The sequence below is a fragment of the Rattus norvegicus genome, chromosome 7 (genome assembly GCF_021556685.1).
Source record: "Rattus norvegicus strain SHRSP/BbbUtx chromosome 7, alternate assembly SHRSP_T2T, whole genome shotgun sequence".
Lineage (NCBI taxonomy): Eukaryota > Metazoa > Chordata > Mammalia > Rodentia > Muridae > Rattus > Rattus norvegicus.
Genome location: NC_141540.1, coordinates 70,646,959 through 70,669,932, shown reverse-complemented (window position 1 = coordinate 70,669,932; position 22,974 = coordinate 70,646,959). Strand labels below are relative to the sequence as shown.

The window sequence follows — 22,974 nt, the reverse complement described above, 5'->3', positions numbered from 1 at the left end:
AACTGAAGAAAGACTTCTGGCAGGTAGATAAAAGCCAGCATTCCTCAGAATTTTGTGAAATGAGTTTCTGTCCCAGAAACATACACATTGACCTTACCCCTGACCAAAGAAATATTCTTGGCTCTCTCTCCATTGACATATAACTGAGGTTGAATCTCAAGGTCCATGATGGCCTCCAGGCTCCTACAGTTCCTGTTCGCAAGAATTCATTACACACTCCAAAGCCTTCTCACTAGCATATCAGCCCTTTTTACCCCACCAGGATTCCCTCCTTTCCTCCTTCCAGCTCATGAGCTCCCCTCCCCGAGCTACTCTTCTTCCTCCTTATAACCCAGCTTCTCCAGTATTCTTTATTCTTTCTTACTGGATCCATTATTTCTCTCTCTCTCTCTCTCTCTCTCTCTCTCTCTCTCTCTCTCTTTATTTTATGTATATGAGTACACTGTCACTGTCTTCAGACACACCAGAAGAGGGCATCAGATCACATTACAGGTGGTTGTGAGACACCATGTGTCTGCTGAGAATTGATCTCAGGACCTCAGGAAGAGCAGTCAGTGCTCTTAACTGCTGAGTCATCTCTCCAGCCCCACTATTCTCTCTTTAATGTTCACTAAAATTCTCTCTTCCCTGCTTCCCTAGCCCTAGTTATGCCCATTCTAATTTCTCTCTTTGCTCTATACTTATTCTAGATGCTTCTGAATGTACTCTCTCTTACTAGCAAATAAATCTCTCCCCCTAAGAGGGCAGTCATTTCATCTCAGAAGTGTCTTTACTGTGCCCTAACATACAAATAGAAGTCTTGTAGTGAAATCTTCTGCTACTGCTTCCATTACTTTGAAATAAAAAGAGCATAGTAAATTAACTTTGAAGATTTTGTACCAATTCCTCCACTGTCGGGTATTAAAAGTGCTTTCATTCCCTGTTAGGAATCCCTTTCCTCAAGGTAGCCAAGAACGGGGTGTTCTTTAAGTGGGTGTTGTTCTCAGTTTTTTTTTTTATTGGAGCAGGAAGTTTGGTGTCCTCTTCTGGGAATGGAGGAGTCCAGAACATGGCCTGCAGTCTACATATCACTGGGGTGCTGTGGTGCCTGGGAATCTTAGGTCAGAATCACTGCTGACTCCCAGACTTCTCCAGAACGTCTGATGCCTGGAAGGCATTTATAAAAGGATTGCACTCTTCTGTTCTGTGGCTGGAACTTAGCAGCATGCCCTGAAGTGAGAGAAGCAGAACTGGTTACTAGAATTTAATTGTTCTGCCTTCTGTGTGGCCTGGGATCTCAGAGCCATGCGGTTCTGCAGACGTGTGCCTCCCAGTGTGAACACACACAAACCGGTGAGTTGGTGAGAATTAATGAGGCAACTTAGATACATTCTTATTAATGAAATCTATTTGGATTTCCTCAGTTTGTACCTAACATTCTTGCCTGTACCTGCTGTTCCATAAAATATACCCTTTTGCTTCTGTTCATTATATCTCTTCAAACTTCTCATGGAATGGTGAAACCATGCCAGGAAACTTGGGAAGGTAGAACAGGTCTGAAACTTGGAGACTCAGTGGGTACACACCTGAGATTTAGGCTACTCTTCTTTCCCTCCCAGGTTCCTGACCAGGAACACCTGCCACACTCCCCACACAAGGAAATGTGACCTATGGTCACATAGGCCTGGAACAGAGTTCTTCATGCTAACGAGATACGTAGAAGTCCTGAGTGTTTAGTCAACAAGTTTTCCTTCCAAGACATTATACCTTGCGAAGGGTATTTACTCTCAGGTCCACCCTGAGATGTTGGTATGGTGTGGCATGCATTCATTTTCCATGATGAACTTTCAGTAAACAGTTTAGAGACATGGACTGTCTCTTTCACCAACAGTCACAGTGGGGAGTGTGGCTGGACACTACTGAGCCTCTTTGACTACCTAAGCCTCCTGCAGAAGGCCTCTCTGTGCTTCGAGACACAAAGCAGGCAAACTAAGAACGATCATTGCTGAGCTAAGCCAGAGCTTCCCTTTTTCCCAGCCCTGAGCTAGATGCTGTCCCCAGCCTTTGGGCACCGAATCAGCTCCCAACTCTTCAAAACTCATCAATACCTAGATGTCCAGGAGTTTGGCAGCAGCTGGTTCCAGCCCTGTCATGGGCCTGTGGACCCCTGAGACATCGTCCCAAATTCTCTGAGCAGTTCTCCATGAGTAACTGGTGGCCTAGAAGCCACTAGGGAATACCAGCTCCTGCTTTCTCGCATCTCCAACTTCTCCACTGTGGGATAAGTGCAGTCAAACTCCCAAATGACTGTGCCCTAAGGCAGGCAGGCAGAACCCAGACCAACAGCTTCTCTTTACTGTAATCACACATTTTCCTTGGTTTTCATAAAAAAAAAACCTTAATAGTTTTGAGGTATTTTTTAGAATGCTCTTCTATAAGAACTGGCCTACCTGTTCTTCTGTTCCTTGAGACAAAACCAAAACAATGCATTCTGGGGAGAAAGGACACAGATATAAAAGGTCATCTCCAACACATCCTACCAAACGTGTGTATTTTCAATTTCATTTTCCCCTTGATACTGATTACCTGGTTGACATGGTATTGGTTATGTTTCTCTATTATTAATGTGATACTTTTTGTAGGAAGTTACCAGACACAGGTAACACGTAAACTATCAGTGATATGAAGCAGTCAATTGTGGTTCTTCATAGTTATTTTCTTTTAAAAAACTCTTTTGTACCATGGATTTGTCTATATACTTATTTTTCAGGCATTTGTACTAGTGATAAGTCTGTGATATTTGATTTCAACCTTGAGATAAAAACCAAATAAGAAGCAAAGGATGTTTTGGAGCAAATCGTTCAACGTTTATCACCTACACCATGTCCAATTGATGCCCCCCCACCAGCATTCTTCCTTGTGTTTTGCCTAAAATGATCCATGTTCAACCTGTATATTGATTGTCGGTCTGAGGATCAGCCGATTCTCCAAGTAGTCCTTTTGTTCACTGGAGAACTTAGTTAAAAAATAAGGTATAAGTTTACATTGATAATTAGGTGCCAATGTTTCTAGACCCTTATAACTACCAAAGGAATTTTCCAGAAAATGAGAATCAGTATGCTGTGTCTGTGGTTACATATAAGGCATTCACTTTCATGATTAGAGAGGCTAGGGCACTTCATTCATTGTCTACCAGCTAGAGTAGAAGAGTGGGTATGGAGAGAAGACATTTGCTAAGATACCAGAAGATGAAATTGGCTTCATTAGGGAATTTCACAAGCTTGGCCTAGAAATTCCAAATGGTAACACCTCTGGGCAAACCACTCTCTATGGAAGGGCTGTAACCTGACCTTACACAGCTGTAACCCTGTAGCCTGTGACCAGACTTTGACCACGACTAATGCCACTATTAACGTGGCCGTATTTGACTGGCCCTTGTTTGCCTAGCAGAGTTTGCATAAGAGAACTACATATACTTGTGGCTCCTGCTTACACCTCAACCTGTGTAATGACCAATCTGGACTGTACTCTTTCACATGGTATGACCACGGAAACTATGCACTAAGATATTCACCACAATGGAGAACTCCCTACAGCATATGGCTCTACACTTACAGGAAGTAGTCTGGGTCTTGGACAACCACCAGCCCTCTGGATGTCTGCTTATTAATTTGTTTTGTGTTCTTGTTCTGGAATAAAGTATCAGTCCAGTCATTGACTGCCAATCTTTTCCCACGAAGGTGTTTGCCAATCAACTACCGTTGGTGTTCTAATGGTCTCTGAGTCCAAAGGTCTGAGAATAAGGGGCCATGTCTATGAGTGCGGGTATGAGTTAAAAAACAAAACAGACAAAATGCACACACACACACACACACACACACACACACACACACAGACACATACACAGACACACACACACAGACCCAGGAACTCTGACGTGTGAGAGTGTGAGGGCATACTATGACTGTCACAGTATGTGACTACACAGGAGATCATTTGATGAGCTAGAATGAATTTGTTTTCTTTAGAATCTATAAATGGGAGTTCTGTTTTCTGATTTCACTGTCAAACCTTACTCTTACCTCTGCTTGTAAGTATTTTTAAGCATGTCCACTTACATGTACAGGGCACTGTCGAATATTTTCCTATGAGCTGGTTTCTATCTTTCACCCCTCTGGTAAATGCCTCCAGCTGACTGTGGAGAAGATTTGCACTCCAGCCATTCAGGAAGATCAACCTGGGAAATACATTGAGTCATTGTCTCAAATAAACCAGATCATCACACAGAGAGCACCCTCAGAGAATAATGTCTCTTGATCTCCACCCTCTTCTCCTCCATTCACTCATGTCTTGATCTATTAGCTACTCCTGTCTCCCCTGAATCTGTTCTTTCTGACATCATAACAATCTCCCTGCTCCCGTATTGGAAAAATATTATATTGTCCATCTGATAATGTAGTCTACTCTTTCCTTCCATATAGTTTTCATTCCTTAACTTCCTTGACAACATATTTTCCTCATTTAACCCTTAACTGTCCTCTCCCAAAAAGGGTAATCCTTCTAAGATGCATAATTTGCTATATGCATTTAGTATAAAAAAAACCCAGTGAATCCCTGTAGGAAGAAAGATGTAGACAGCTTGGATATGTACACACCAAGAACTTTTGTAGAAACTTGGCCTAGGAGAACTAGTTTCCTACCTCCCATTGTGTCACCCTAAGTCCTGACTTTGGCATACCTCTACCAGGAAATTAGAGTCTCTTCTTCAGACTATGCCTGTCTTGTTATCTGTACAGTGGAAGCTCTTTTTAATCCATTAGTTTGTTTTTCCAGGTTGTAATGACCTCTGCTTTTATCCTTACATGGCATGGTTCTTGTTTGCTAGGGGTCTTTTGCTCTAGGCTACATCCTGAGCTTACTTTACTTTTGCTATCTGAAGCTTTGTATTGAAGCACAAACCACACAATGCATAGTTGTATATAAGTATGGACGTGCATTTTAACAATTGTGCTGATTACTATATCATTCCATCAGTGATCAAACACTACACATCAACACCCTTGCTGTGAAAGTATGAGAACCAGTGTTTAGATCCCCATAACCTTCATAAAAACTAGGCAAGGAAGGCACAGATCTTATAGTCCAATACATTGGAGGTGGAGACAAGGCTACTCTTGATCTTAGTAGATTACTAGACTAATCAAAATGGTATGCTCTATGTCCAGTGAGAGATCCTGCCTCAGTACATAAAATGTAAAGCAACCAATGGAGAAAGACATCTGGTGTCTTCCTCTGGCGTCCATGTACATAAACATGTAAGTACATCCACAAGGACAGACGTGATACATGAACACACTAAACACATGTACACATGAAAAAGAGCAAAAATCCTACTCAGGATAATTCTAATGCTGACAGCAAAAGAAAAATTTTATTTGTTCCTCTTACTAACAAGCAATTTAAGATAAAACAAAGAATACAGTGCTCTGGTCTCATTATTCTGCCTTTATTATTCTACTGAACCTGAATGGATTGAGGGCGAGTAAGGGCTTTATTGACTGACAGTCCTTTTGGCATCCTGCCACAAATGGAGCTTTGCACAGTCCACTAACACTGGTATGTCGGTGTAGTTCTTATCCCTTAATAGCACTGGGGATGACTGTGAAATGGAGAGTGCAAAACTCTCTGGCCAGGATAAAACCTACAGGAGGTACTCACCAAGCTCTCACCTCACAGATACCCATCTACAGAAGGCACTTCCCATGCTAACTCCTCACAGATGCCCATTTACCACATGTCTGCAATGTTTCTCCCAACAGTGGCCTACACTTTGGGCTATGAACCTTTCTCGGCTTTGCCATCATCTTTCTCTGTTGAGGAGACTCATGTACCTTATCATCTGCCCTTGAAACCCCAGTTTTAGGATTCTAGCTCTGACCTATTGCCGCTGCAGATCCATTTCTGCACCCTGGAAATAATATCTACCGTGCTTACTGAAACGTGTGGTTAGTGTTGAGAAGTATCTCACAGAAAACATGAGCTCCCAGGAGTTGTTAAGAAATTCTAAAATTAGGATTTGTTAGTCTCTGCTGTGGCTACCAGAGGCAGAACCAGTGTTATCCTTCTAATGGCAATTGCTTAAGACTGATTCGTGATTGCCAATGCACAGAAATTACTCTGTACTTTTGAAATTTTTACTTATTTCCAACCTTCGATTTGATTCTTTTTCTTGTTCAAACTTTGAAAAAAAGAGAAACTTATATCAAGCGATTGTGAGTCAGAGGATGGCAATACATGTAGAATTTTATTTAATCTCAGTATTACATCTTCTCGTGTTAAATTTAGCATTTTAATATTTTAAGTTTAAGAGCAAACCTTGTCTCAACATGTCCCTTTCCACTTTGGGTGAAAAACAGAAAATTGACACTCTTCCAACTTAAATGTATTCTTGTGGACTGGTTGTCTCACAAGTATCCTAAGTCAAGAGTTGTGCATGCTTCATCCCGTCTTCTAATTCTATTCTATATCCATCCTAACATGCAGAAATCTCCATCAGCTCATTGGATTGCCTCCTCTAACAAATCGCTCTCCTAGCTCAGTGAATTTTCTCTCTAAGCATTTCCCACTAAGCTCTAGATTTTTATATTAAAGAGCCTAATTTGGTTTTCCAGTTCACTGTCTTACCGACTAAATATATTTATGGAGCAGGCTGCTTTTAACACAGCATCTTGCTTAGGTCTAAAGCTTTCCGCATCCTTTATAGAGACCCAATTTGCTGCCTTCATCCTCTACAATTTGTTTCCATAAACAGGCTACCATACGGAGGTCAACAGTCAGAGTCTAACATCCTGAAATTGAGCCCATGATTATCATTTAATGTGCCTCTTTTTTTTCCCTCCTCATTCAGGATAAAATAAACCTTACCTGGAAGTGGGATGCGAGAAAATTTTATTTTTTGTCTGGAACAAATGCTTCTGCTGAGAGCTTAGGACCTAAATGCTTTTGCTCTTAGAATGAATTATATATGGGGGAAGCATCTCCACTGTATCATATAGCCTCAGACAAAGACCATAGAGGCTTCCTGTAAAAAAAACAGTACTGAAAACAGCAGGGTTGAGGGAAGCTTAAGATGCCAAATGGACCACCTTCAGACTGTTTTTAGACTCATGATAGGTCTCCGAAGTCAGCATGCCAGCTGCCCTGCGCTATTGTGCCATTATGCCTAACTCCCTGACCACAGGGACCATTACGGAGAATTAAAGGGCCGTCCATTTTCAATGACTGCTGATTGCTTTGCTGCTCTGTTGAGGACTTCCAATTATAATGTCAACTAGCAGGCACACACCAATTCACTAGTCCCTGTCTCATGGCCTGTCTAGTTGCCTCAGCAAGCCACTAAACAGATACATTTAATATCGGTGTAAGCCATGCTGGTTCACAATAGATTTAGGCCAAACAGATAAAACAAGAAATGTTGGAGGGCCAAACCTGTGTCAGTTGTTAAGAGAAATTTATATTACACAGAATTAATGATATATATTAATAACTGGAAATATGGCTCCATGGTAGAGGGCTGCTAGCTGAGCATTGATATGTGAGTGTATATGTGTACATATGTGTATATGTATATGCTTATGTATGTGTATATATATGCATATATATATGTTCTGTATATATTCTATATACATTCTATGTAAATATTAGAGTATATATACATCATACATTAGAATATATACACTCTAATGGTCAATGGAAATATAAGGGTTAACATAATGAAACTATAATTGTGTAAGTAAAAATATCACACTTTCAGATCCACTTTGCATGCTTTAGATTTTCCCTCAGGATATCAACAGATTGTAATAAAATTAAAATGATTAAGTGCTAAAGTGAATTCTTCTCGTGTAAATTTTATTATTTATTGTTTCTCAAAATAATCTTTGCTATTTGCCATTCACACTTTCTTCTTCCAAACTCTTTGTTCCAGCTGGATTTTTTTTTTTACTACATTCACATTCATTTCTTCTTTTCTCCATGACAATTCCCATAAACTCTATCACTTCCCATTTCTGCATCCTTTGTAGTGTATTATCTGGAACCCAGAGCCTAAGGCCTTGACCTTTCTATTAGGGTATGGTATCAAATATGGTCATTTTAAAAATTTAACTAAAAGCATTCACAAAATAAATAAAAAAGATGCATATTCAAATAAACTTTCATTACAATAAATTCGAAACGATGGTACCATTTCGAAAAAGTACATTGTTGCAATCACTTCTTCATATTAATTTGTATCAATCTTTATATTAGTTCATAGGAGTTACTATGCCCCCTCTGTTCAGGTGAGGCCCATGAAGCACACAGAGATTGTTCTAAGCTCACACAACCAGAGGGTGACAGAGGTCAACTGTGATGATAGTCAAGCATCATAATTCATACTTACAATCATTGCCTGAAAAGTGATGGTGCCTCCAGTAATTATTTGATAAATATTTGGGCTGATAGGGGCAAATGAAAAATATTTGATAAATATGCTGGGCTGATAGGGGCAAATGACAAATGTAAATATGAACTGTAGAACTTCTAGCCCCATGAAAACAGCCATTGAGGGATCTGTTTCTTCTCACAGTTTGCTCACAGGTTAGACACTGAAAACAGAGCAAAGCTATCCAAAAGTAGGCCTTAGTTTCCACATAAAAATCACGGGGCTTGCAACAGTGTCCGTCTGTTAGAGTTGTGAGACCATTACTGAGTTCATGCAGAGAAAGTGATTAGAACTATTCCTTATTCTATGGCATGATCCATTCCTTGACTGTTGTTCACTTTCCCTTCCTATCCACCTCCATCCCAAGGGCATTTCTGTTCTGAAATCTCTCAGTAATTATTTGTTGAATAGATGGATGTGAGAAAGTGATGCACCCCAGACTTCTAAAGGTAACGTTATTCTTTGAAAGCTCTCTCTGCTTGACTAATTTGCTTTGATTTTTATTTTCATTAGCACATAAAGCTGAGCACAGTCCTTACATTTACCAGAGTCTGCTTTGGCCCCTAAAATGTGTGCTTTCATCATTAGTCAGCTAATGAATAAGAGTTCAGTCACTGCTGGAGAGACTTGAACTCAGAGAGAAAGAGGTTATTCTTTTCACTGTAATGAATCTATTTATATGAGAATAGACCATTATGTCTTTAGTGTGAAGTCCGTGCGTTTTGAATGGTTTCTTGAATTCTGTTCTTTCCCTTTTCTTTAAACTGGCCTTTATTATTCTTTTACTCGTTACTTATTCAGTTTGAAAAAGAATCTTTTATATATATTTTTTCCTTCCTAAAATCCAAGTTAGCAGTTTCTGACTTCTCTTTTGTTGTAAGCAAAATTGCTTTGTCTTTGCCAAAGAATTTGGTGGAGTCATACTTAAACTAGATTTAGTTTATAAATTCTTCAAAATCGAAAGGACTCACTAACATTTTCAACCTAAATCACAATCAGGTATGTTTGTTACAGGATAGACCCTCAGAGTCCAGTTGATACAAACCAAGAGATGGAGGTATGCTGTCTGCTGCATCCTGGAATAACATCACAATGGACCTGAAGCAAAATAAGGAAGAGGTAACAGATGAAATGGGAGACAATAAAGTATTTATCCCCAAACACAAATTCTGTGGCAGATGAAACTGAGTGTGTCCATTCAGTCAAACATTTACTAGATGTCTCCTTCAGTGTCAGGCTCCACTGTGCTAAGTGGTGTACTAAAGATGACATTCATACTATGGCTTCTACTCTAGATGCTCTTTGGATATAAAAATTGATTGGTTTTGTTTTCATTGAGGAAAGGATAGAGATTTAGAAGCACAGGGAATGCTGGTGGACCAGCATATCTGTGGTAGTCATTCCTACAAGAAGTAAAGACAAGGTTAACATTTATGGGTTGTGAAAGGTTAGATGAATACAGACCACAATAACAGCATTCTAATTCTTGATAATATGAATAAAAGATTGTGGGAAAATAAGCATAGTGTGCCTACAAAAGTATAAGTGTGTCTGTGTCACTTGAGTATGAAATGTATGGGAAAATAACATTAAATAAGGTTGAGCGGGTAAGCAGGGGAATTATGGGAAAGGAGGCAAGTGTGTACATATGACTCGGTATATGTATCCTTTTAAGGGGATTTTGCTTCAATCTCTAAGCTACAAGGAGATAGTTATGGGTTTAAACCTGACCCAGTTAGATTCTCATTGGAATAGATAAGTCCATGAGTTGCATTGAGACTTGATTTGAGAAATTCAAGGCTGGATATAGGGAAATGTAGTTAGAAATGATTGGGTAAGGTCTGCAAATCAACTGGATTAAGAAGCTGCAATCTGCAGGATCAGTGTGTGAGGGTTTGAAGGATAATAAGTCAAAAGTGAATCTAAGATATATTGCTTAAGTAGCTAAGTGGATACTAAAGAGGTCACGTAATTTAAATAAATCCCTTTTAGGTAATGTGCACTTGCTTTATGTGCAGCTGTGCAGTACCGAAACAAAACAGAACAATTCCATGTGTCATTACGAGTAGGACACAATTCCAAAGCAGGCTTTATTTTCCTTTGGCTCAAAAATAAGAGAGAACAGGCTAACAGAAGACTTGATGAACAAACTCAAATGTCAGAAAAGTCAGCCAATTGTAGAAGTACACAGGGATAGCTCATATGATTGTAGCTAAGGCATGAACTGGGTGGGTGTCTCCTGCTAGGGTCTTAAATGCACTTTGGAAATGAAAATGGAACACTTAGTGATGATCCTGTAATTGCTCTGCACCAAAAGACCACAGAGCATTAAGCAATGCATAGGCTGTCGATTCAATGTGACCTGGCAGAGAGACAGCTTGGATGGTGGTTGTAGTTGTCATTATTGTTGTTGTTGTTATTGTTGTTGTTGTTGTTGTTGTTGTTGTTGTTGTTGGTGGTGGTGGTGGTGGTGGTGGTGGTAGTGATGTTCAATTCTTGCCAATGCTCCAAGTCTGGATGACTGAGCTCTGTTTCATTTGGTAGGGAATTCTGTCTATACAGAATTTCCTTGTAATGACAAGAAAATTAAGGCACTGTATTTTAATTTAAGCACAGCTGATGGTTATTCCAATTGTATTCTGTATAAACCCAGTAATATCAAAATTAACAGTTAAGTAAACAAGAGGAAAAAGGACATAGACTGTGTAGTGGGGAAGGGATGTGAACCTCTTTCCTCTGCACTGAATTGGCTGCTCTAATCCTTGAACCTTGAGAATGAAAAGGATAAACAATTATCGTATGCCCAGCTCTGTGTTGTTTATCCTAATTTGTATTTTGAGGTTGTTTCCCTGCTATTTCAAAAAAATATGTGCTTTTAGATTGTAGAGAAACCAGACATGAAATATGCCAAGCTCTTACTCTGAGCCACACTCATGGTTTATGAAGTCATATATAGGAGCTGAGTCATAGGCTTTTCGCCCAGCTGCAGCCTCCTAACACTTAACCTTCTGGGCTGCAATATTTCTTTCTTGAGATTAAGTTTTATGTAATAAATAAATTGTTCCTCAAATATTGCATAAGACATGTAGTAACAAACATTATTCTGTTACTCATTTTGAGGGGCTATTTCACATAAAATGTCTCTAAGTGAAGGGAGAGAGGTGTTTGAAAACAGTTTAATTAAGCCAGGAGTGGTACATGCCTTTAATCCTAGCATTGGGAAGACATTGCAAACAGATATCTGAGTTTGAGGCCAGCCTGGTCTCCACAGTGAGTTCCAAGATAGGCAAAGCTATACAGAAAAAAATCTGTCTTGGAAAACAAAAAGCAAAACAAAACAAACAAAACAGTTTAATTAAGCACGAGATGTGAGACTGGGAGTGTAAATACTGTTGACTATATTATATTATTAAAATATAGTACAATCAAAATTTACATTTCAAATCAATTTCTCAGCATTCATTATTTAAAAGACAAATACTGTTCTGGTTAAAGTCGGTATGCACAAAACAAAACAAAAAAGACTTGGGTAGAGGAAGAGGATTTAAAGAGAAAATGGAGAGACAGTAGGACTGCAGAGGGAGATAGAGATGGGACATCAAAGTAATATTGTAAATGTAAGTACAGATGTATATATGTATGTATATACATATGCATGTGTAAATATATCTGAAATTGTTAAAGAACAAATTTAATTTTAATTAATAAAATATTTTACAGGTATATTATTTCTACGATGTTATAAACTAGAGTATCACAACAGGTTATATTTATGGAATGTGTAATGGAGTAAACAATTGTAAATAAGTTTGCTTAATATTTTTTAAATGTATTTGTGATTAAATTCTAAAAACATTCTGAAGTAAATAGAGATGTGTCCCTGCTTTTAAGAGACAGCTGACACATCTTCAACAAATGATGCTGGTAAATCTGTGTGGCTCAGTGCACAAGAATACAAACAGATCCACATTATCACTCTGCACAAAAGTCACCTTGAAATGCATCAAAGACGTCAACATAAAACCAGGTACACTGAACCTGGTAGGGGAATAGCCCCTAACTTGCTTGCACAGGAGAAGAGTTTCTGAACAGAACTCCCTTAGCATAGGCATTAAGATCACAATTAATATACAGGACCTTGTGAAACTGGAATGCTTCTGTAATGCAAAGGACATCCTCATTCCTAAAGTAGCAGCACAGAATGGCTTCACATACAACAGAAGGCTGATACCCAAAGCATATAAAGAATTTAAAAACCTAGTTATCCTAGGTTTTTTTTTTCATTTTTTTTTGGTTCTTTTTTCCAGAGCTGGGGACCGAACCCAGGGCCTTGTGCTTCCTAGGCAAGCGCTCTACCACTGAGCTAAATCCCCAACCCAAAAAAACCTAGTTATCAACAAAATACTCCGATTAAAAACTGGGCTACAGATCTAAAAAGAGAATTCTCACAAGGGGGGCAACCAAACAACTGTGAGAAACAAAGAAATAGTAACCTTAGCCATCAGGGAAATACAAATTAAAATTACATTAAGCTTTGTTATTACAACCTTCTCAATGGCTAAAGATCAATAACACAAGTGACAACGCAAGCCAGCAAGGAAATAGAGTAAGAAAACTCATCCATTGCTCGTGGGTCGGCAAACATATTCATCCACTACAGAAATCAGTGTGGTGGTTCCTCAGATAGATGGAAATTGATCTGTCTCAAGATCCAACTGTAGCACTCTTGGGGATATCGTCAAAGGACTCTTCATCCTACCACAGAGGCACTTGCTCAATTATGTTCATTGGGTTCTATTCATAAGAGCCAATATCCTAGGTGGCCCTCAACAGAATGAATAAAGAAAATATAGTACATTTGCATAATTACTTAGCTGTTTAAAAAGAACAGAAACAAATGAAACAATATCATAAAACTTGAAGGTGAATGGTTCGAGCTAGGAAAATAAATCATCCTGAGCGAGGTAACCCACAAACTAAGAGACAAACATGGTATAGATTTGTTTCTACGTGCATGTTAGTTGCTAAGTCTTCAATGAGCAGGCTACAAACCAAAGAACTACAGAGGTTAGGAATAAAGTAAGGGAGTAAAGGATTTCCCAAAGAAGGGGAATGTGGGACCATGAAAGGCACCCTGGTTCCCGGTGGAGCAAAGGCTTGAAACCCTGCTGACCCTGAAAGGAAAAGTAGGCATTTCACCTGACTCCCAGAAAATCAGGCCCTGTCAATAGCCACAGTACTCCATAGATTGTGGCCATCAGTCACATAAGGGAAACGCCCCAAATCCCTCCACATGTAGAAAACATAACCTATGGTCACATAGCCTTAAGACAGATCTCCATTTTAATGAGGTACCTAAAGGCCTGAAGGCTTAGCCAATGAACTTTCCTTCCCAGACACTCCTTTCTGAAAAAGGTATTTAATCTCAGGCCCACCCTGAAAAGTCGGGTATGGTTTTACTCATCCACCTTCCGCCATGACAATAAATGTCTTAAAACTGTGTACTGTCTCTTTTCATTGGGATCCGTTGTGGAGAGCCACAGAGAAGGCCTTGGCCTACAGAGCTACTGTCTAATCTTCCGTAGAAGGCCTTCCTGCATTTCCAGCAGTGGCTGCCACCAAGCTAAGCTCAAACCTACCAGTGTCAAGCCAAAGACTCACACTGTGGAACCAGCCGGAACCCCCTTTCCCCCCTCAACCCCAGGCTAGAGCCACTCACAGGACCCCAATTCTGTTCTCAGCTCTTTTGCGGTTTCCAGCAGTGCCTGGATACCCAAGTGATGGAGAACACACACCACTGAATGTGCTCCCCTTTCCCTCCCCCACTAAGTGATGTCCCTCGGCTACCCGCCCAGCAGTGGCTTGGTGGGCTAAGCACAGACAACTTCCTGCATGCTGCTTCCCAGAACGGCCAAGCCCTGTATTGGAATGGATGTAGGACCCCCTAACCCTACAGGGGAATTTAAACAGTGATGGATCAATATTTGAGGAGGCTATAATGAAAGAGTTAAAATGGGAGAGGGAGGGAAAAGGAGGTAGTAGAGGGGATATGGGGAGAGGCGGCTAAATCTAAGGGCCAGTTGAGGTCATATAGAAACCTACTACAGTAGAATTGCCTTAAAATATAAATATGTATGAAAGAAATCTAAATGGAATCAATAGCAGAGGTGGGAGAGATGGAATTCTAACTAACCGTTACCACGTGAGACAGGCAGTGCCGGAAATGGGTTACAACTGATCAAATTGTTAGCCAAATGGGTCTTGTGGGAACCTATAACAACCCAATATATTCTCAGTGCTATTGATCACATTCCATAAGCGATAATAAGGCCCCATTGCTGAAGACAACACCCAGGCAACTCACTGAGAATGGAAAAGTCAAGCTGATGCCAGTTTAGAGCCGTCACTCCTACCGATCAGTGTTCGTGGTACTAGAATGTATTCTGCTTGTTACCAGAGAAACCAGGTAAACACCAAGTGAGCTATTAAGCCTTTGATCTACAATAGTAACATGCTTGAAAGACCCAATGGTGTAATCTTGGCATAAACACTGTGAAAGTAACCATCCAATGTCTGATTGGATTTAAGATTCACTCCATGAGATTAAAATCTGTGGCACAGAACCTGATGCTAGAGGAGTCATGGACCTAGAGGAAAACCAAATACAATTTTCTGCTAAAGGAATAGAGCAGTAAATGACTCCTAGTCACATTTTACTATTCACACAGAACAGTGTCTTTCTCAGCCATTATTAGAGAAGCTTCTTCCTGAAGAAGCTGGGAAAAAATAGAGATCCAGAACTGGACACTGTGCAGAGAATGAGACTCCTTGAAAGACTAAGTCCTAAATGAGGTCTCTCCATAAAATTCCTCCCCTCAGGGCTCAGGGTACTCTCATGGAAGAAAAGGTAGAAAGATTATAAGAGCCAGAGGGTGTGAATGGATGATGCCAAGGAAACAAAGTCTTCTAGACACAATAGAGCTGATGCTCATAAGAACTCACAGAGTGCACAGGTCTAAACCAGATGGGGTCCAGTGCTGAGAGGAGAAACAGACAGAAGCCCCCATCTCTAATCCAGAAGCTATCACCCATTAATAACTAATCAGAAAGATGAAAAACTAGTTTTCTATAATGGAGTCTCACTATGTAGGCATACCACACTTAAGGGCAGTACCCAATCTTCATAGTACATGGCAGAAAACAAATAAGCAAAACAAAACAAACAAACACACAAAAAAACCTCAGTGGAATTTTTGGAGGGATTTTCTCAATGTTATTCTCCACTAATTGAACTTTTGCTCCTATATCATGATTTCCAATTTTATATTTCCATGGGATTTTTTCTATGTGTGAGTGTGAGGGAGTGTGTGTGTGTGTGTGTGTGTGTGTGTGACACCTCTCTCTCTCTCTCTCTCTCTCTCTCTCTCTCTCTCTCTCTCTCTCCCTCCCTTTCTCTCTCTGTTCATTTGTTTTGTCTTATCCAGGTGTTTTGTTTTTTTTCTTTCTTTTCTTTTTCTCTTCCTCTTCTTTCTTTTTCTTTTCCTCTTCTCCCTCTACTTCCTCCTCTTTTCCTCCTCCCCCCTTCTCTTCCTTCTTTTAGATGCCTATTTGTTTATTTAATGAAATCAAGAAAGGTATGGATATAGGTAGGTGAGAGAGTCTAGGAGGATTTGGGTGAGAGAAAGCTGATCAGAATACATTTTTTTTTGAAAATTGTTTTCCAGCCATTTACTCTGAGGTAGTGTCCATCTTTGTCTGTGAAGTGTGTTTCCTGCATGCAGCGAAATGCCAGGTCCTCTTTACGTATCCAGTCTGTTAGTCTATGTCTTTTAATTGGGGAATTGAGTCCGTTGATGTTAAGAGATATTAAGGAATAGTGATTGTTGCTTCCTGTTATTTTCATTGTTAGAGGTGGAATTATGCTTCTTGTCTCTCTTTGGTTTCATTGCAAGGAAATTATATTCTTGCTTTCCATACCGTGTAGTTTCTCTCCTTGTGTTGGAGTTTTCCATCTATTATCCTTTATAGGGCTGGATTTGTAAAAAGATATTACTTAAATTTGCTTTTGCCATGGAATATCTTGGTTTTTCCATCTATGTTAATTGAAAGTTTTGCTGGATACAGTAACTTGGGCTGGCATTTGTGTTCTCTTAGGGTCTGTATGACATCTGTCTAGGATCTTCTGGCTTTCATAGTCTCTGGTGAGCAGTCTTGTTTAATTCTCATAGGTCTGCCTTTATATGTCACTTGACCTTTTTCCCTTACTGCTTTTAATATTCTTTCTTTGTTTTGTGCATTTGCTGTTTTAACTATTATGTGAGAGGAGAAATTTCTCTTCTGGTCCAATCTGTTTGGAGTTCTGTAGTATTCTTGCATGTTTATGGACCTCTCTTTCTTTAGGTTAGGGAAGTTTTCTTCTATAATTTTGTTGAATATATTTACTGGCCCCTTAAGTTGGGAGTCTTCACTTTCTTCTATACCTATTATCCTTAGGTTTGATCTTCTCATTGTGTCCTGGATTTCCTGTATGTTTTGGGCTGGGAGCTTTTTGCATTTTACATTATCTTTGACAATTGTGTCAATGTTTTCTATGGTATCTTTTTTTTTCTTTTTATCGGAGCTGGGGACTGAACCCAGGGCCTTGCGCTTGCTAAGCAAGCACTCTACCACTGAGCTAAATCCCCAACCCCTGTTTTCTATGGTATCTTATGCCCCTGAGATTCTCTCTTCTATCACTTGTATTGCTGGTGATGCTTGTGTCTATGGCTCCTTGTCTCTTTCTTTGGTTTTCTATATCCAGGGTTGTCTCCCTTTGTGCTTTCTTTATGTTTCTATTTCCATTTTCAATTCCTCCACCTGTTTGGTTGTATTTTCCTGCAATTCTTTCAGTGATTTTTGTGTTTCCTCTCCAAGGACTTCTACTTGTTTACTTGTGCTTTCCTGCATTTCTCTAAGGGAGTTCTTTATGTCTTTCTTAAAGTCCTCCATCATTATCAAAAAATGTGATTTCAAATCTAAATCTCGCTTTTCTGGTGTGTTTCGATATCCAGTATTTTCTTTGGTGGGAGTACTGGGCTCTGATGATGCCAAGTAGTGTTGGTTTCTGTTAATTAGGTTCCTGTGCTTGCTTCTAGCCATTGGGTTTGTCTCTGGTGTTTGCTTGTCTTGCTGTTTCTGGGAGTGACTTGGAGAAACAAGCTGGAGTTGCCATTCTAATATCAAATAAAATTGATTTTCAAACAAGAGTCATTAAAAAAGATAAGGAAGGACACTTCATATCCATCAAAGGAAAAATACAACAAGATGAAGTCTCAATCCTAAATATCTATGCTCCAAATGCAAGGGCACCTACATTCATAAAAGAAACTTTACTAAAGCTCTAAGCACACATGGCACCTCACACGATAATAGTGTGAGATTTTAACACCCCACTCTCATCACTGGGACAGATCATGGAAACAGAAATTAAACAGAGACGGAGAGAAACTAACAGAAGTTATGAACCAAATGGATTTGACAGGTATTTACAGAACATTCCATCCTAAAACAAAAGGTTATACTTTCTTCTCAGCATCTCATGGAACCTTCTCCAAAACTGACCATATAATCGGTCACAAAACAGGCCTCAACAGATACAGGAAGACAGAAATAATCCCATGCATCCTATCAGATCACTACGCACTAATACTGGTCTTCAATAACAACAATAATGACAGAAAGCCCACATATACATGGAAGTTGAACAATGCTTTACTCAATGACAACTTGGTCAAGGAAGAAATAAAAAAAGAAATTAAAGACTTCTTAGAATGTAATGAAAATGAAAATACAACATTCTCAAACTTATGGGACACAATGAAAGTGGTTCTAAGAGGAAAACTCACAGCTCTGAGTGCCTGCAAAAAGAAACAGGAGAGAGCATATATCAGCAGGTTGACAGCACATCTTAAAGCTCTAGAACAAAAAGAAATAAATAAACCCAAGAGGAGTAGAAGGCAGGAATTAATCAAACTCAGAGCTGAAATCAACCAAGTAGAAATGAAAAGGACTGTACAAAAAATCAACAAAAGCAGAAGCTGATTCTTTGAGAAAATCAACAAGATAGATGAACCCTTAACCAGACTAACCAGAGGTCACAGAGGGTGTATCAAATTAAGAAAATCAGAAATGAAAAGGGAGACATAACAAGAGAATCTGAAGAAATTAAAAAAATCATCAGATCCTACTACAAAAGCCTATATCCAACAAAACTGGAAAATCTGGAGGAAATGAACAATTTTCTAGACAGATACCAGGTACCAAAGTTAAATCATGAACAAATAAATTATCTAAACAACCCCATAACTTCTAAAGTAATAGAAGCAGTTATTAAAAGTCTCCCAACTAAAAAGAGTCCAGGTCCAGATGGGTTCAGTGCAGAATTCTATCAGACCTTCATAGAAGACATCATACCAATACTTTCCAAACTATTCCACAAAATTGAAACAGACGGAGCAATACTAAATTCCTTCTATGAAGCCATAATCACTCTTATACCTAAACCACACAAAGACCCAACAAAGAAAGAGGACTTCAGACCAATTTCCCTTATGAATATTGATGCAAAAATACTCAATAAAATTTTTGCAAACTGAATCCAAGAACACATCAAAATGATCATCCATCATGATCAAGTAGGCTTCATCCCAGGGATGCAAGGATGGTTTAATATACGAAAATCCATCAATGCAATCCACTACATAAACAAACTGAAAGATAAGAATCACATGATCATTTCATTAGATGCTGAGAAAGCATATGACAAAATTCAGCACCCCTTCATGAAAAAAGTCCCGGAAAGATTAGGAATTCAAGGCCCATATCTAAATATAGTAAAAGCAATATACAGCAAACCAGTAGCTAAATCATACTAAATGTAAACTTGAAGCAATCCCACTAAAATCAGGGACTAGACAAGGCTGCCCACTCTCTACCTACTTATTCAATACAGTACTTGAATTCCTAGCCAGAGCAATCAGACAGCAAAAGGAGGTCAAAGGGATACAAGTTGGAAGGGAAGAAATCAAAATATCACCATTTGCAGATGATATGATAGTGTACTTAAGCGACCCCAAAAGTTCCACCAGAGAACTACTTAAGCTGATAAACAACTTCAGCAAAGTGTCAGGGTATAAAATTAACTCAAACAAATCAGTAGCCTTCTTCTACTCAAAGGATAAACAGGCTGAGAAAGAAATTAAGGAAATGACACCCTTCACAATAGTCCCAAATAACATGAAATATCTTGGTGTGACTTTAACCAAGCAAGTGAAAGATCTCTATGGCAAGAACTTCAAATCTCTGAAGAAAGAAATTGAGGAAGACCTCAGAAGATGGAAAGATCTTCTATGCTCATGATTTGGCAAGATTAATATAGTAAAGATGGCCATTGTGCCAAAAGCAATCTACAGATTCAATGCAATCCCCATCGAAATTCCTATTCAATTCTTTATAGAGATAGAAAGAGAAATTTGCAAATTCATTTGGAATAACAAAAAACACAGGATAGCGAAAACTATACTCAACAATAAAAGAAATTCTGGGGGAATCACCATCCCTGACTTCAAGCAGTATTACAGAGCAATAGTAATAAAAACAATGGTATTGGTACAGAGTCAGGCAGGTAGATCAGTGGAACAGAACTGAAGACCCAGAAATGAACCCACACACCTATAGCCACTTGATCTTTGACAAAGGAGCTAAAACCATCCAATGGAAGAAAGATAGCCTTTTCAACAAATGGTGCTGGTTCAACTGGAGGTCAGCATGTAGAAGAACACAAATGGATCCATTCTTACCACCATGTACAAAGCTTAAGTCCAAGTGGACCAAGGACCTCCACATCAAACCAGATACACTCAAACTAATAGAAGAAAAAGTGGGGAAGAGTCTTGAACACATGGGCACTGGGGAAATTTTCCTGAACAAAACACCAATGGCTTATGCTCTATGATCAAGAATCGACAAATGGGACCTCATGAAACTGCAAAACTTTTGTAAAGCAAAAGACACTGCCATTAGGACAAAACAGCAACCAACCAATTGGGGAAAGATCTTTACCAATCCTACACCTGATAGAGGGCTAATATCCAAAATATAAAAAGAACTCAAGAAGTTAGACCACAGGGAGTCAAATAACCCTATTAAAAATGGAGTACAGAACTAAACATCACATTCTCAGCTGAGGATTATCAAATGGCCAAAAAGCACCTAAAGAAATGTTCAACATCCTTAATCATCAGGGAAATGCAAATCAAAACAATCTTGAGATTCTACCTCACACCAGTCAGAATGGCTAAGATCAAAAACTCAGGTGACAGCAGATGCTGGCGAGGATGTGGAGAAAGAGGAACACTCCTCCATTGTTGGTGGGATTGCAGACTGGTACAACCACTCTGGAAATCAATCTGGAGGTTCTTCAGAAAATTGGACATTACACTACCTGAGGACCCAGCTATACCTCTCTTGGGCATATACCCAAAAGATGCTCCAACATACAACAAAGACACATGCTCCACTATGTTCATAGCAGCCTTATTTATAATAGCCAGAAGCTGGAAAGAACCCAGACAGCTTTCAACAGAGGAATGAATATAGAAAATGTGGTACATCTACACAATGGAGTCCTACTCAGCTATCAAAAACAATGACTTCATGAAATTCATAGGCAAATGGAATGAACTAAAAAATATCATCCTGAGTGAGGTTACTCAATCATATAAAAACACACATGGTATGAACTCATTGATAATTGGATATTAGCCAAAAAGCTCAAATTACCCAATATGCAATCTACAGGTCACAGGAAGCTCAAGAAGAAGGATGACCAAAATGCGGATGCTCCCACTCCTTCTTAAAAGGGGGAGAAATATTCATTAGGAGGGGATATGGAAGCAAAGTTCAGAGCAGTAACTCAAAGAATGGCCATTCAGAGCCTGCCCCACATGTGGCCCATGTATATACAGCCACCAAAACCAGATAAGATTGATGAAGCTAAAAAATGCATGCGGAAAGGGACTGGATATAGATCTCTCCTGAGAGACACATCCAGAGTATGTCCAATACAGAGGTCAATGCTAGCAGCAAACCACTGAACTGAGACCAGGACCCCCTTGGGGGAAATCAGAGGAAGTATTGAAAGAGTTGAAGGACCTTGCAACGCCATAAAAACAACAATGCCAACCAACCAGAGCTTCCAGGGACTAAACCACTACTGAAAGACTATATATGGACTGACCCAGGGCTCCAACTGCATATGTAGCAGAGAATAGCCTTGTTGGGGCACCAGTGGAAGGGAAAGCCCTTGTTCTGGCCAAGGTTGGACCCCCCAGTGCAGGGAATATGGGGGAAAGCAATGAGGGGGATGTATAGAGGGAATACCCATATGGTATGGGAGGGGAGGGAATAGGGGCTTATGGACAGAAAACTGGGAAGGGAATAACCCTTGAAATGTAAGTAAAGAAATATATAATAAAAAATTTTAAAAAATACATTTTTGACAAAAAAACTATTTTCCACTTTTAAAAAGAAAAGTGGGACTTCAGATATTTGGAGAAGTTAATGTACTCACTGAAGGCCTTATATCCAGCACTGTTCAACTCCGTAGGACATTGCTCATCCACTCACACAGACATAGATAAACTTTAAAACAGTGGTCTTCTGTCATCTGTCTAATATGTCTAATTTTCAATTGATGCTGAAGACTTGTAAGCATTAAAAGTAAAAAAGTTGAAGCTTCTTATCTGTGTATAATTGAAACTAGGACAATTGTACCCATCTGTATTTGGCAGCCCCATAACATTAAGTACAAGCAATAGAAATGACTTTTGACTCTTAGTTTCACAAAAGGAATTTATTGAAAAGGCATTGATTAGCTTGTTACTTCACTGTAAAGAGAAGGAAATAAAAATCTTCAATAACAAGAAAGAGTCAACGTCATCAAACCAGCTGAGTGAGGATGGGGAGTACATTGTGTTGACGTGGCCCACAGAGCTGGGCAGCTGGACTATCAGTCATGCACAGAGCGTTCTTCTCCAGAACCTCCTTCCTGTGTCTCTGAGGACATGCACAGCGGCTCTGAGAGTGTACTGCTGGCCTCTAGACTGATCTTCGTAGGCTTCAGCACTGAACTGGACTAGATTGTCAAAGCAAGGCCACTATCCAGCCGTCTCAGGCTCAAGTCACCTGAGGTGGACTCTGTCTCTTTCGTCCAACTGAAGAAAGAATTGAAGACTCTGAAGAACAGTCTGTCTCTATGGAAAGAGACAGGCTTATCTACTCAATGCATAAGCAGCAACGATCAGGCAACTCAATTCTTGCTTTCAGTTTAAGCTTACCAGGCTTCTTGTCCTATGTTTGTCACTGCATCCAGGGTTCTGTTTTGTTTTGTTTTGAGCTGAGTTAATAATAAATGTACAAAGCTATTCTGTAACATGCATTTTTAATTCCACCTCGTGTATATTATGCTTTGT

At 39.4% G+C, this 22,974-nt stretch overlaps 2 long non-coding RNA genes across 3 annotated transcripts in view; one reads left to right on the top strand and one right to left on the bottom strand.

Annotated features, from left to right (window-relative positions):
* Positions 1-756: 756 nt before the first annotated feature.
* On the bottom strand, positions 757-14,916 carry LOC102552186 (uncharacterized). Of its 2 annotated transcripts, XR_015624732.1 has the most exons (5): positions 14,829-14,916; positions 9,510-9,562; positions 4,098-4,216; positions 2,430-2,470; positions 757-1,209 (listed from the first exon to the last, which is right to left on the bottom strand). It is a non-coding gene; the product is annotated as an uncharacterized LOC102552186 (long non-coding RNA). The 2 variants fall into 2 exon arrangements; XR_015624733.1 differs by lacking the exons at positions 9,510-9,562; positions 14,829-14,916 and adding an exon at positions 6,904-7,060 and having other exon boundaries at positions 962-1,209.
* LOC134479706 (uncharacterized) overlaps positions 14,660-22,974 on the top strand; it is a 27,232-nt gene continuing 18,917 nt past the window's right edge. The window contains exon 1 of the long non-coding RNA XR_015624734.1: positions 14,660-14,930. This is a non-coding gene — a long non-coding RNA (uncharacterized LOC134479706). The remainder of the gene's footprint in view (positions 14,931-22,974) is intronic.